The following is a 15,327-nucleotide window of genomic DNA, read 5'->3' as shown; positions in this document are numbered from 1 at the left end:
CACCACTTAAAATTCCAGACGCCGCATCTGAAAAGAATACCCCGCACCTGTGCCATCGCACGTGCGCCAACTCAACCGCTTCTGCGGCTCCAGCTCTCATTGGCCTTTTCCGCTTTTGTGACTCCTTTTCGCATCTTCGGGGGTCGCACATGCGGCCTCCCAACCGCATATGCGGTTATGACAGCATCCCCAACACTTCAGCTACCATTTCCAAATTCCTATCTTTCCATCAACCATCCGAAAATGCCCCGAGGTCCCTGGGACCTCAACCAAAAGCACAAACAAGTCACATACCACCATCCAAACTTATACCAATCTTCGAAACACCTCAAACAACATCGAATAAACACAAACACATCGAATTCAAGCCTATGGTTCCAAAATCTTCCGAATTACGCTTTTCATCAAAAATTCTTTCAAACCACGTCCGAATGACCTGAAATTTTGCACACACGTCCCAAATGACACAACGAACCTATTACAACTTTCGGAATTCCATTCCGACCCCTATATCAAAATCTCACCTATCAATCGAAAAACGCCAAAATTCCAATTTCGCCAATTCAAGCCTAAATCTACTCCAAACCTCCAAAACACATTCCGATCATGCTCCTAAGCCTCAAATAACCTCCCAAAGCTATCAGAACTCACATCTGAGCCCTCTAACACATAAGTCAACATCCGGTTGACTTTTCCAACTTAAGCTTCCTCAAAAGAGACAAAGTGTCTCAAACCTTACCAAAACATTTCTGATCCCGAGCCAACCAACCCGATCACAAATAGAACCGCTAAACAAAGCAATAAAAAGCATAAATGGGGGAAACGGAGCTGTAACTCATGAAACGATCGGTCGGGTCATTACATCCTCCCCCTCTTAAACAAACGTTCGTCCTTGAACGAGTCAAGAAACATACCTGAAGCCTCAAACAGGTGAGGATATCTGCTCTGCATCTCCCGCTCGGTCTCCCAAGTAGCCTCCTCCATGGGCCGACCTATCCACGACACTTTCACTGAAGCTATATTCTTCAATCTCAACTTTCGAACCTAACGTCCCAAAATAGCTACTAGCTCCACATCATAAGTCAAATCACCATCTAACTGAACCGTGCTGAAATCTAGAGCATGAGACGGATACCCAATATACTTCCGGAGCAAAGAAACATGAAATACCGGATATACACTCGACAAGCTGGGTGGCAAAGCAAGCTCATAAGTCACCTCCCCAATCCTTCAAAGCACCTCAAAAGGCCCAAAGAACCGAGGACTCAATTTACCCTTCTTTCCAAATCTCATAACACCCTTCATGGATGAAACCTTCAACAAAACCTTCTCACCAACCATGTAAGACACATCCCGAACCTTCCTGCCTGCATAACGGTTCTGTCTCTACTGAGCTGTACGAAGACTCTTCTGAATTACCTTCACCTTTTCTAAAGCATCTTATACCAAGTCTGTTCCTAATAGCCTAGCCTCACCCGTCTCAAACCAACCAACTGGAGATTTACACCGTCTCTCATACAAAGCCTCATATGGAGCCATCTGAATACTCGAATGGTAGCTGTTGTTATAAGCAAACTCTGCAAGCGGTAGAAACTGATCCTATGACCCTCTAAAATCAATGACACATGCACGCAACATGTCCTCCAATATCTGTAGGGTGCGCTCGAACTACCCGTCCGTCTGAGGGTGAAAAGTTATGCTCAACTCAACCTGAGTACCCAACTCTCGCTGCACAGACCTCCAAAACTACGAAGTAAACTGAGTGCCCCTATCTGAAATGAAGGAAACTGGGACACCATGCAAACAAACAATCCCCGGATATAGATCTCTGCCAACCGCTCGGAAGAATAGGTAGTACACACAGGAATGAAGTGCGCGGACTTGGTCAACTGATCCACAATCACCCAAATAGCATCGAACTTCTTCAAAGTCCATGGGAGCCCAACTACAAAGTCCATGGTGATCCGCTCCCACTTCTACACTAGAATATCCATCTACTGAAGCAAGCCACCCAGTTTTTGATGCTCATATTTCACCTGCTGACAATTGAGACACCGAGCTACAAATCCCACAATGTCCTTCTTCATTCTTCTCCACCAATAATATTGTCTCAGATCCCGATACATCTTTATGACACCCGGATGAAAAGAATACCGTGAGCTATGGGCCTCCTCCAAAATCAACTCCTGAAGCCCATCCACATTGGGCACACATATCCGGCCATGCATCCTCAACACCCCATCATCACTAATAGTCATATCTTTGGAATCATTGTGCTGAACTCTGTCCTTAAGGACAAGAAAATGAGGATCATCATACTGGCGCTCTCTGATGTGATCATATAAGGAAGACCGAGAAATCACACAAGCCAATACCCGACTGGGCTCCGAAATATCTAACCTCACGAACCGATTGGCCAAGGCCTAAACATCAACTGCAAGAGGTCTCTCCCCAACTAGAATATATGCCAAACTCCCCATACTCACCGCCTTAATACTTAAGGCATCGGCTACCACATTGGCCTTCCCAAGATGGTACAAGAAAGTAATATCATAATCCTTTAGCAACTCCAACCATCTCTGCTACCTCAAATTGAGATCCTTCTGCTTGAACAAATGCTAGAGGCTACGATGATCAGTAAACACCTCACAAGACACACCATACAAATAATGCCTCCAAATCTTCAATGCGTGAACAATGGAAGCCAACTCCAAATCATGGACAGGGTAGTTCTTCTCATGGGGCTTCAACTGAAGAGAAGCATAAGAAAAGGCTCTACCCTCCTGCATCAATACACACCCAATACCAACTATTGAAGCATCACAATACACGGTATATGAACCTGAAGCTGATGGCAAAACTAACACTAGAGTTATGGTCAAGGCAGTCTTGAGCTTCTAAAAGCTCTCCTCACACTCATCCGACCATACAAATGAAGCACCCTTCTAAGTCAACTTGGTCAAGAGAAATGCAATAGATAAGAATCCCTAAACGAATCGGCGGTAATAAACCGCCAAACTAAGAAAGCTGTGAATCTTTATGGCTGAGGACAGTCTAGGCCAACTCTGAATCGCCTCTATCTTCTTCGGATCGACCTGAATACCCTCGATGTACACCACGTGCCCCAAGAAAGCCACTGAACTGAGCCAAAACTCACACTTGGAGAACTTTGCATAAAGCTTCTCCTCCCTCAATCTATGCAACACAACTCTCAAATGCTCCTTGTGCTCCTCCTAACTACGCGAATACACTAGAATATCATCAATGAAGACTATGACAAACAAGTCGAGATAAGGCTGGAACACGCTATTCATCAAATGCATGAACGTTGTTGGGGCATTGGTCACCCCAAAAGACATCACAAGAACTTATAATGACCATATCAGATCCTGAAAGCCGTTTTAAAAAAATCCGAGCCCCTGATCTTCAACTGGTGATAACCTGAATGGAGATCAATCTTGGAGAACACTCTCGCTCCCTGAAGATAGTCGAATAAATCATCAATACGAGGCAAAGGATATTTGTTCTTAACTGTTACTTTGTTCAACTTTCTATAATCAACGCACATCCTCATAGTGTCGTCCTTCTTCTTCACAAATAGAACCAGTGCACCCCAAGGAGAAACACTAGGACAAATAAACCCCTTATTAAGGAGTTCTTAAAGTTGCTCCTTTAACTCCTTCAACTCCACTGGTGTCATACAATACGACGGAATAGAAATAGTCTGAGTGCCCGACACCAGATTAATACCAAAATCAATATCCCTATCCGGCGGCATGCCCGACATATCTGCAAGAGACATATCGGGAAAATCCCTCACAATTGGAACAAAATCAATACTGGGAGTCTTTGTACCGACATCCCTCACAAAGGCTAAATACGAAAGAAAACCCTTCCCAACTATACGTTGGGCCTTCAAAAATGAAATTACCCTACTGGGTACATAATCAGTCGAACCTCACCACTCAATCTATGGCACACCCGGTATAGCCAATGTCACTGTCTTAGCATGACAGTCCAAAATAGCACGACACGGAGACAGCCAATCCATGCCCAGTATAACATTGAAATCCACCATACATAACAACAAAATATCCACTCAGGTCTCCAGACCCCCAATTGTCACCACACACGATCGGTACACACGGTCTACTATAATAGTATCGCCCACCGGAGTAGATAACGAGCAAAGTATGATACCACATAAGAATAAGTGGAACCGAGATCAAATAATACAGAGGCATCTCTGTGGCAGACTGAGACAATACCTGTAATAACAGCATCTGAAGCAATAGCATCGGGTCTAGTTGGAAATGCATAAAAATGGGTCTGACCGCACCTAATCGACCTCCCCCTCTAGTGCAACCCCTAGCTGACTAACCTCCACCCCTAGCTGGGTGGGCGGGTGGTCATGAAGTAACCAACACTAAAGTCGATGGCTGACTCCTCTGCTGAGATGAACCTGCAAGACAACGAGGACACTGCCTCCACATATGACCCATCTCTCCACACTCATAGCAACTCCTAGGTGCTGGAGAAAGCTACGAATCGCTGTGGCTGAGGACGGTCTAGGCCAACTCTGAACCGCCTCTATCTTCTTTGGATCCACCTGAATACCCTCGTTGGACACCACGTGCCCCAAGAAAGCTACTAAACCAAGACAAAACTCACACTTGGGGAATTTTCATAAAGCTTCTCCTCCCTCAATATCTTCAATACAACTCTCAAATGCTCCGCGTGCTCCTCCTGTCTACGCGAGTACACCAGAATTTCATCAATGAATACTATAACGAACGAATCAAGATAAGGCTGAAACACATTATTCATCAAATGCATGAACGCTACTGGGGCATTGGCCAGCCTGAAAGACATAACAAGGAACTCATAATGACCATATCTGGTCCTGAAAGCAGTTTTAAGAATATCTGAATCCCTGATCTTCAACTGGTGATAACTCAAACGGAGATCAATTTTGGAGAACAACCTCGCTCCCTGAAGTTGGTCAAATAAATCATCAATGCGAGGAAAAAGATACTTGTTCTTAAATGTTACATTGTTCAATTGCCTATAATCGATGCACATTCTCATTGTGTCATCCTTCTTCTTCACAAACAGAATGGGCACACCCCAAGGTGACACACTAGGCCGAATTAACCCTTTATCTAGGAGTTCCTGAAGTTGTTCTTTCAATTCTTTCAACTTTGCTGGTGCCATATGATACGGAGGAATAGAAATAGGCTGAGTGCCCGGCAGCAGGTCAATACCAAAATCAATATCCCTGTCCGGTGGCATGCTCGGCAGGTCTGCAGGAAACACATCAGGAAAATCCCTCACAACTGGAGCAGAATCAATGCTAGGAGTCTCAGCTCCCACATCCCTCACAAACGCTAAATATGAAAGGCAACCCTTCCCAACCATACGCTGGGCCTTGAAGAAAGATATCACCCTACTAGGAGCATAATCAGTCACACCACGTCATTCGATCCACGGTACCCCCGGCATAGCCAAAGTGACTGTCTTAGCATGACAGTCTAGAATAGCACGACATGGAGATAGCTAGTCCATGCCCAAAAATGACATCAAAATACACCATGCTTAATAGCAATAGATCCACTCGGGTCTCCAGACCCCCAATAGTCACCACACATGACCGGTACACAAGATCTACAATAACAGTATCGCCCACCGGGATAGATACATGAACAGGTAAAACAAGAAACTCACGGGGAGACCCAAATAATGAGCAAAGTATGATGACACATAATAAAAGGTAGAACTGGGATCAAATAATACAAAGGCATCTCTGTGGCAGACTGAAACAATACCTGTAATGACAGCATCTGAAGCAATAGCATCTGGCCTACCAGGAAGTGCATAGAAACGGGCATGACCGCCGCCTGATCGACCTCCCCCTCTAGGGTGACCCTGGTTGCCTGACCCTCACCCCTAGCTAGCTGGGCGGGTGGTGAAGTAACTGGTGCAGAAGTCGAGGGCTGACCCCTCTGCTGAAGCTGACCATCACGAAGTTGAGGGCACTGCCTCCTCATATGTCCAAACTCTCCGCACTCATAACAACTACGCGGTGCTGGAGATGGGGAGTGAAGGGAACCCCTGGCACCAGAATGACCAGTAGAAGGACCTGGCATGGAAGAACCCTGGACTGATAGTGCACGTGACAAGCTCTAGGCTGGTAGGGCACTGATTGATGACTGGGTCCGCTGAGATCCATAATGACCATGACCCGAAGATGCCCCGCGATACTCTGGACAGGCTGGCTGAGCAGGCCTGAAAGAATGACCTCTACCATGCTGGAACTGGCCCCTCAAAGGAGCACCACTATAACTGTCCGATCCTCGAGGCTTCTTGGCCTCCCTCTCCTCTCGATCCTGATGGCGAACCGTCTCAATCGCACGAGCGATATCAACCACCTCCTTGAAAGTAGCACCCTACACTGTCTCTCGGCTCATAAGAATACGGAGATGATAGTTAAGGCCATCAACAAATCTCCTGATCCTCTCACGATCTGTCGGAACCTTCCAGACGGCATGACAAGACAACTCAGAAAACCTTGACTCATACTGTGACACAGTCATATCCCCCTATCTCAACCACTCAAACTGTCTACGCAGCTCCTCTCTGCGAGACTGCAGTACATACTTCTCCAAGAAGAGAGTGGAGAACTGTTGCCAAGTAAGGGGCGCTGCTGCAACCCGCCTACGCCTCTCATACGCCTCCCACCATGTGAAGGCAGCCCCAGTAAACTGAAAGGTGGTAAATGCCATACCACTAGTCTCAAGAATCCCTATTGTACGGAGAATCCATTGACACTTATCAAGAAAACCCTGGGCATCCTTGCCCTCAGCACCACTAAATGACGGATGCTGGAGTCTACCAAATCTCTCAAGACGATGCTGCTCATCTTCTGGCATAACTGGTATTACGAACTCCTGAGCTGGCGCAACCGGCTGGGCTGGAGGTGCCCCCGGTGTCTGTAGTCCCTGCACTACCTACTCAGGTGTGCGGGCAGCGGGGGTCTAATTCCCTCCCCTGGCCTGTGAAGTAGCTGCTGATGTTGGGGTGGCTGAAACTGCCTGAGCCAAGCTAGTGCAAACTGTCAAGATTTGTGCCAAGGCCTCTTGTAGACCCGCGATCACGATGGGCACAGTTGGTGCCTAAACTAGTGCTGCTGGAGCCTGATCTAGAGCTGGGGCAACTGGTGGATCAACAGGCGCTGCCCTCGCTGCTCTGCCTCTACCACGACCACGACCGCATCCACGGCCTCCGGTGGCCTCAGTGGGTGGCACTGGTGGTCGTCCACCTCGTCCGGTAGCTCGCGTCCTTACCATATGTGAGAGAATAAAATAACAGAAGTTTAGTCCTCGGATCAACAACGTCGCACGACAAGAATTTCAAGAATATGAAGTTTTTCCTAAAAGGGTTCTGCAGCCTCTAAAGGATAAATACAGACGTCTCCGTACCGATCTGTGAGACTCTACTAAACCCGCTCATGACTCATGATACCTATGTAACATAGGCTCTGATACCAACTTGTCATGACCCAATTCTCGAACCCGGTTGTGATGGCGCCTCTCGTGAAGACAAGACCAGCCAGACCAAACAGAACACCTCTTTTAAACAGTTAAATATCATAAATAGTTCTAAAGCATGATATAATATCCCTAATTTGCGGAATTAACGATAACCTCAGTAAGAACCATTCCGACACAGCCCAAACCGAGGTATCACAAGTCACGAGCAACTAAGAAATCCGGATACAAGTCTACTGAACACTAAATCTGATACAATAGTTCTAAGAATATGAAAATGATAAGATAAGGGAGGCACGAGGCTGCGGACGCCAACAGATACCTCGTTGTCTCCGAATCACTGCCTGGACTGGGAGGATCACTAGTGCTCATTCTAAGCTCTCAGCCCATGTATCTCTCATAATAACAGTAATCAGAATAACCGTTGCAGCGTGCAGCCCGATCCATACATCGCTGCGGCATGTAGCCCGATCCATATAGATAGTCGACTGCGCTATTGTTGTGGCGTGCAGCCCGATTCATATAAGTATTACTGCGGCGTGCAACCCGATCCATATAAGTATTGCTGCGGCGTGCAGCCCGATCCATAACATATATAATATCCTCACCATTGGGTTCTCAACCCCTCTCAGTCATTAACCTTACAGCCTCTCGGGCACAATAACAAGAGATAGGGATCTCAGCCCACAAATTCCTCTCATTTAGGAATAGTATGATAAAACCAGCTCAAATCATTTAAAACAGATAGAAACATGACTGAGGATATGATTTTTAACAAGTATAGCGAGGAAAATCAGTCAAAATCCCCGAAGGGTTCAGATAGTTGGTACGAAGCCCAAATAAGGCAATCAGCCCAAATCATGATGATAACAAATAAAATTTCAGTCAAATACACGGTAAAAATCATCAATCGGGACGGACCAAGTCACAATCCCCAGTAGTAAAAGACCCCACGCTCATCATCCAGTGCGTGTCTCACCTCAATATAACACTACGATGTGCAATCCGTGGTCTCAAACCCTCAAGACATCATTTACAACCATTACTCACGGCTAATTCTCTAGCTCGCAACGCCTTTGCCCCTCGAATTGGCCTCCACGCGCGTCGAATCTATCCAAAATCAGAACGAATACGTCACAATATGCTAAGGAAACAAAGCCCAAGCGAAAACATTTGAAAAATATCAAAAATCTTGAACTTAGCAAAACCCGAACCCCGGGCCCACGTCTCTGAATCGGGTAAAATTTACATTTTCAGAATCCTCATACCCTCACGAGTCTAACCATACCAAAATTATCCAATTCTGATACCATTTGGTCCTTCAAATCATCATTTTATATTTTTGAAAGGTTTCACAATTTTCTTCCCAAATTCCATCCCAAATCATGAATTAAATGATGAATTCAATGATAGATTCATGTACTCTAGCCAAATCTGAGTTAGAATCACTTACCCCGATGAATTTCTTGAAAAACCTTCAAAATATCGCCAAAATCCGAGCTCTCTAGGTCAAAATATTAAATAAAACCCAAAACCTCGTATTTATAGAGTACCCTTCAGATTTCAGCCTCCGCGGTCCGCGCAAAAGTACCGTGGTCCGAACAAAACCACCGTGTCCCGCACAAAACCACCGCGGTCGCACTTTATTTTGTGCGGTCCGCATAGCACATACCGCGACCGCACTTCCTTTTGTGCGGTCCGCGCGGGTGGGTTCCGAGGCCTCCAACCCTTCTGGACCTGCTACAGCTATGATTTTGGCCTAAAACATCCCGGAACCTACCCGGAAATCCTGGAATTCCAAACCAATTGCACCAACACATCCCATGACATCGTTCAAACTTGTTCAAAACCTCGAGACGCTCACAACAACATCAAATCACTAATTTAACAGGGGATTCAAGTCTAAGAACTCCAAGAAAACTTAAACTATGCTTTCGATCAAAATTCTATCAAATCTCACTCGAATGACCTAAAATTTTGTACACACATCCCAAATGACACAACGAAGCTACTGCAACTCTCGGAATTCCTTTCTGATCCCTATATCAAAATCTCGCCTATCAACCGGAAATCGCCAAACTATCAACTTCGCCAATTCAAGCCTAAATATTCTTTACAACTCCAAAACTCATTCTGGTCGCACTCCTAAGTCACGAATCACCTCCCGAAGCTAACCGAATGATCGGAACTCACATCCGAGCTTTCTAACACCTAAGTCAACGTCTGGTTGACTTTTCCAACTTAAGCCTTCTTAAAAGAGACTAAGTGTCTCATTTTTTACCAAAATCATCTCCGAACTCAAACTAATCCGAAGCGTAGAGAGCTGAAATGGGGGAGAAACGGAGCGATAACTCATGAGACGACTGGCCGGATCGTCACACATAAGGCCCAAATATGGCATTTAGCCCAATTTATAGGAAATTCTTTCTAGAACACATAAGTATCATATAATTTAAGTCAAATACGCAACTTTATAGTTATTATGAGATGGACCAAGTCACAATCCCTAACGATGCATGCCCACACGCCCGTCACCTAGCATATGCGTCACCTCAAAATAGTAAAGTAATATGAAATCCGAGGTTACATACCCTCAGGACTAGATTTACAATCATTACTTACCTCAAACAAGCCAATTCCAATACTGAGCGAGCCAAGCCATGCTCCAAAAATGTTATCTCGCGCGTTCCGACCTTCAAACGTCTCAAAACTAACCAAAAATAACTCAAATACATCAAACAATGCTAAAGCAACCAATCCCAATTGAAAAAGCCAAAATCGGCCAAAAAGCCTAACTCGGTCCCGCATCTCGGAACCTGATAAAATTCACAAAATCCAACAACTCATTCTATTATGAGTCCAACCATACTAGTTTAATCCAATTCCGACTCTGAATCGATGTTCAAAACTTTAAAATTTACTTTATGAAACTTTAGGCAAAAGTCCCCAAATTTCACTTTGAAATCATCAATCAAATGCCAAAAACGAAGATGGATTCAAGAAATATAACCAAAATCGAGTAGAGAACACTTACCCCAATACATATGGTGAAAATCGCCTCCAAAATCGCCCAAATGCGAACTCCCCAACTCAAAATGATCAAATGAACAAACCCTTATTTTATATATTTTTCTGCCAGCTATTCTGCCTCGATTCTCATGCCAAATGATTCCAAAACTCACTTTGGAGGCGTCCAATGGATTCCTTATGAAATTTTATTCACGTTAGGCTCTTGAATCACTCCATTTGACCTTATATTGAAGGAGATATGTTGGTTTTAATATTTGAAAATAGTGCAGATCTTTAAATACGAATTCAGTGGCAATTTCGTAATTAATCTAAAAAAAATCTCACAACCCAATTATTAGTAAAATGACCATAAAATCCTCATACGATGTCCAAATGCGACGATTCTTTTTGCTATAGCTCCGTAGTTACGATTCGGATGTAATGATTCAATAAAAACAGAAATTGGAGCTCATTTGCTTAATATAGTACTATTTATGCTTGAAAAACGACGTCGAAACATAAAAAACAAGCGCAACACAACCCAAACCTATCCGAAACTCACCCGAGCCCCTCGGGACCCTATTCGAACTTACCAACAAGTCTCATATCATAACATGGACCTACTTAAGGCCTCAAAACACACACAACAACATCGAAACAACGAATCACACCTCAATTCGAAATCAATGAACTTGAAATTTCAAACTTCCACAACCGATGCCGAAATCTATCAAATCATGTCTGATTGACCTCAAATTTTGCACGCAAGTCACATTTGACATTATGGACCTGCTCCAACTTTCGAAATCGGAATCCGACCCTGATATCAAGAAGTTCACACCCGATTAAACTTTCCAAAATTCCAACTTTCGCTATTTTAAACCAAATTCTACTACGGACCTCCAAATTATATTCCGGATTCGGTCCTAAGTCCAAAATCACCCAATGGAGCTAACGGAACCATCAGAAATCCAATCCGAAGTCAAATTCTAAAAAGTCAAAACTTGGTCAAACCTTTCAAATTTAAAGCTTGTAGGTGAGAATCGTTCTTCCAAATCAATTCTGAATAACCTGAAAACCAAAATCGGTGATTCACATAAGTCATAATACTTCCTACGGAGCTACTCATTCCCTCAAACAACCATGCGAAGTGCAATTGCTCAAAATCACAGATCGGATCGTTACATATTTATTGTTAATTGTGCGAAAGAATTGGTCGCAAATTTACCGACCAAAACGGTCGCAATCCTTAATTTTATACGGTCAATTGCACATTTTCCTCTTGCGACCAAAACGGTTGGATGTTTTTGACCGATATAGTCACAAATATTTTACTACCATCATTTTTTTTACCACTCGAAATCCGTCAGAAATCCAAAGGAAATTTCGATGGATTTGGTGGTCGGAAATCTGACATTTTCTTGTAGTGTTGTTTAAACAATCATGTCTTAAGAAGGCATTCTCAATCTCTTTTTTCGTAAGTCTTGAACCATGAGTTTCATTCAGTATTTGCATAAATATTTACAAAATTTGACACAAAAATATATAGATATTGATTTGGTATGTAGCTCCCTGTTTTGTAATAAAATGAGTGTTTATATACTTTACAAAATAAATATTTCACGGTATATATTTTCAAATATTGCATCACGTTATGGCGTAGGATGACGCTAATTAACGCAATAATTGTAGTTGCTCCCAAGCAACGGTCCAATTGAGTAAATGCCCAAGGAACACACATAAAAATTAGGGGTGTACAAAGGAAACCGACAAATCGCATCAACCCGATAATTCGAGTCAAACCGACAAAAAAAACCCGATTATGGTTTGATTTGGTTTTAACTAAAGAAAGTCAAACCGAAATCAAACCAACCCGACATTAAATATATAAATTTTTTAGATATATTTAATATATAAAGTATACTTATTGTGATGTAATTTCTAAATATTTCTTAAAAATATTTATAATTTTATCTTTTAAGGTATTATTTCAAGGTTGGACTTAGAACTTTTGAATGTTTCAATAAGTTTTATAGCGATTAATATTAGTATAATATTAAATAATGCTAACAAAATCCAAAACCAAAATCAAAACAATACTAATGCTAACAAAAGACATTCAATTCAATACTACGAACGAGAATGTATTGAATATCTTTTTTTTGTTTTGCAATAATTTAGATAAAAATGCATAACCTATTTTTATTTTTTCTTTAGCTTTTAGTCATGTAATTAATACTCCCTAATTAGTCTACTTATTTTAGCTTGACCTAATACTTTTAGATTATGTTTATTTTTATTATGACTTTTTAATTAGCAATATTTTTATTACATAATTTTATTGTCTTTATTGTTGAATATTTTAGGATAATGCCATGACACATCTCATATTTTGTATTATTTTCTTGGAAAATACTTTATATAGTTGTATCTTACTAGGATTAAAGAAATATTTTGAGCACAAGTTATATATTTTGTTCTACGAAGATTTTACTGGAAAAAAATCCGAAAAAACCCGAGAAAACCCAAGATTGAAAAACCCGACTTTTATTGGTTTAGTTTGGTCTTTAGATTTAATAACCCGACATAATTGGTTCGATTTGGTATTGTAAAAATCCGAACCAACCCGATCTATGTACACGCCTAAAAAAAAACACGGGCGATGCCAACTATCCAACGAGATAGCTGATTGGACAATTATAGGAATATTACAGTGATTATGAAACTAATTACAAAATAATTTAGTGAACTCTCTCTCTTCGTTTTTGCACGCCTCAGCATTTATACCACAATGGATTTGTTATATACCTGAAGTGCATGCCGCAGCACATCTAGAATTTGAGACATTTATTTATTTTAAGTTGATTCATAGTTAAACATAGCAAGGAAAGATATGATTTGCCCCGAAAGGAGCCAAGCCAACAGCTCCGAGAAAAGGCAAAGCACGTGAAATGAAGAAACTAGAAAAGGAAAGCTGACAGGCGATCGGAACTTGAGAAAAAGAAAAGCTAAAATGTGTACTAACAACAATTGAATACCTGACATCGTACATACATGGCAATAGACAGAACCAAATTCAAATAATTGACTTAACCAAATTTTGTTGAGCCTAATCAAATCCAGTATTATTCTTTTTTTCCATAAATACATTGCACTGCATCAATAACCTCATAGAACAATACTTGCATTTTATATAAGACATCAAACTATTACCGAAATAAACCAAAGTAATCTATATTACTTAGTAAATTAAACATATCTTTGTATTACAGGTGTTATAAAATGCCAAATACCATTAAATTTAGAAGTCTTCCTTTGTTTATTAGACCTCTGACGAGTTAATTTACGTCCCATAAATAGGGATGTAGAGAGTACGTAGTAGTTTGAGCTTTGGGAATTAATATGACTGTATGATACACTACAACATTGTGCGTATATAACTATAAATTCTCTACTACAGATAAGAAGATTGTGGATAGTACCTATAACAATAGCCACAAAAATAAAAATTCCTTGGCTAATTATCATTTTCTAAAATTTGTAGCCTCAAAAGTAAAATTAGAGAAACTAATTTCTAATTTTTTTTCTTATTCGCACACATTGATGATAAAATGAGAGAAAGTTTCCTAATATAGACCTAAAATTACATGGAAGTCGTCCCAAAACATCTACAAACTAGAGAAATTAATATAGTCTTGGCTAAAGATAACCAATTAAGAGTCAAATTGGTTTGCAGTTTACAGACTCACAGATCTAGCTCCTCTTTCCACTATCTCTCTGTCTGCAGTTTACAGTACTGTGCAGTGTGCTGCGTCGAGCTCTCTCAAAGTACCGTACGTGTGATCAACGAAAGGAGTCAAAGACAGATTTTCAGCTGATTCAACAGTTCAACTTTGGATCTCCGTGTAAAATTCCGTTCTCAGCTAGACCGCCGATTCGACTCAGTAACTCGGCTCGAAACTTCCTCCATTTCGTGGAAGCAAAGTATTCAACAGTACCTCCTATTCAACAGCAAATCAGCCACAGGTTTTGTTATCGGGAGTTGGTACCTCCTGTTTTACTGTTTCCCTTTTGGTGTTAGCTAAATTACTGTTACTTTACTTCGCAATAGTTAAACCTTTCACATAGGATACTAGTTACCACGTGTTTCCTTCTAGTTTGATTTGTGTACGTTGTGCACTAGCGAGTGTTCTCTAGATTGTTGTAGGTGTAGTAGCTGCAGTCTCGGATGATAGAATAAGGGCATGTCCTCGGGTGGGGCAGAGGGTGGGGTGGGGTTCAGGGGGTGGGTCGGGTAGCAGGGGAGGTAGAGGGGGCAAGAGAGCCTATAGGTTGAGAATCGGGTCATGGAACATAGGTTCACTAACGAGTAAATCCATAGAGTTGGCGAAAATCCTGCAGAAGAGGAAGATTAATATAGCGTGTGTCCAGGAGACTAGGTGGGTCGGATCGAGGGCGAAAAACGTGGATGGGTATAAGTTGTGGTACTCTGGTGTCCTGAGGGGTAAGAATGGAATGGGTATCCTGGTAGATAGCCATCTTAGGGAGTCCGTGGTAGAGGTCAGGCAGGTGAATGATAGGCTGATGACTATTAAGTTGGTGGTGGGTGAGGGTACTTTAAATGTCGTTAGCGCGTATGCACCACAAGCAGGCTTGGATGAGGATATTAAAAGGCAATTTTGGGAGGGGTTGGATGAGATTGCTCGTAGTATACCGCCTTCTGAGAGGTTATTCATAGGAGGAGATTTCAATGGTCATATTGGGTTTCTGC

Source organism: Nicotiana tabacum, chromosome 22, assembly GCF_000715075.1.
Source record: "Nicotiana tabacum cultivar K326 chromosome 22, ASM71507v2, whole genome shotgun sequence".
Lineage (NCBI taxonomy): Eukaryota > Viridiplantae > Streptophyta > Magnoliopsida > Solanales > Solanaceae > Nicotiana > Nicotiana tabacum.
Note: the sequence above shows the minus strand (reverse complement) of the source record.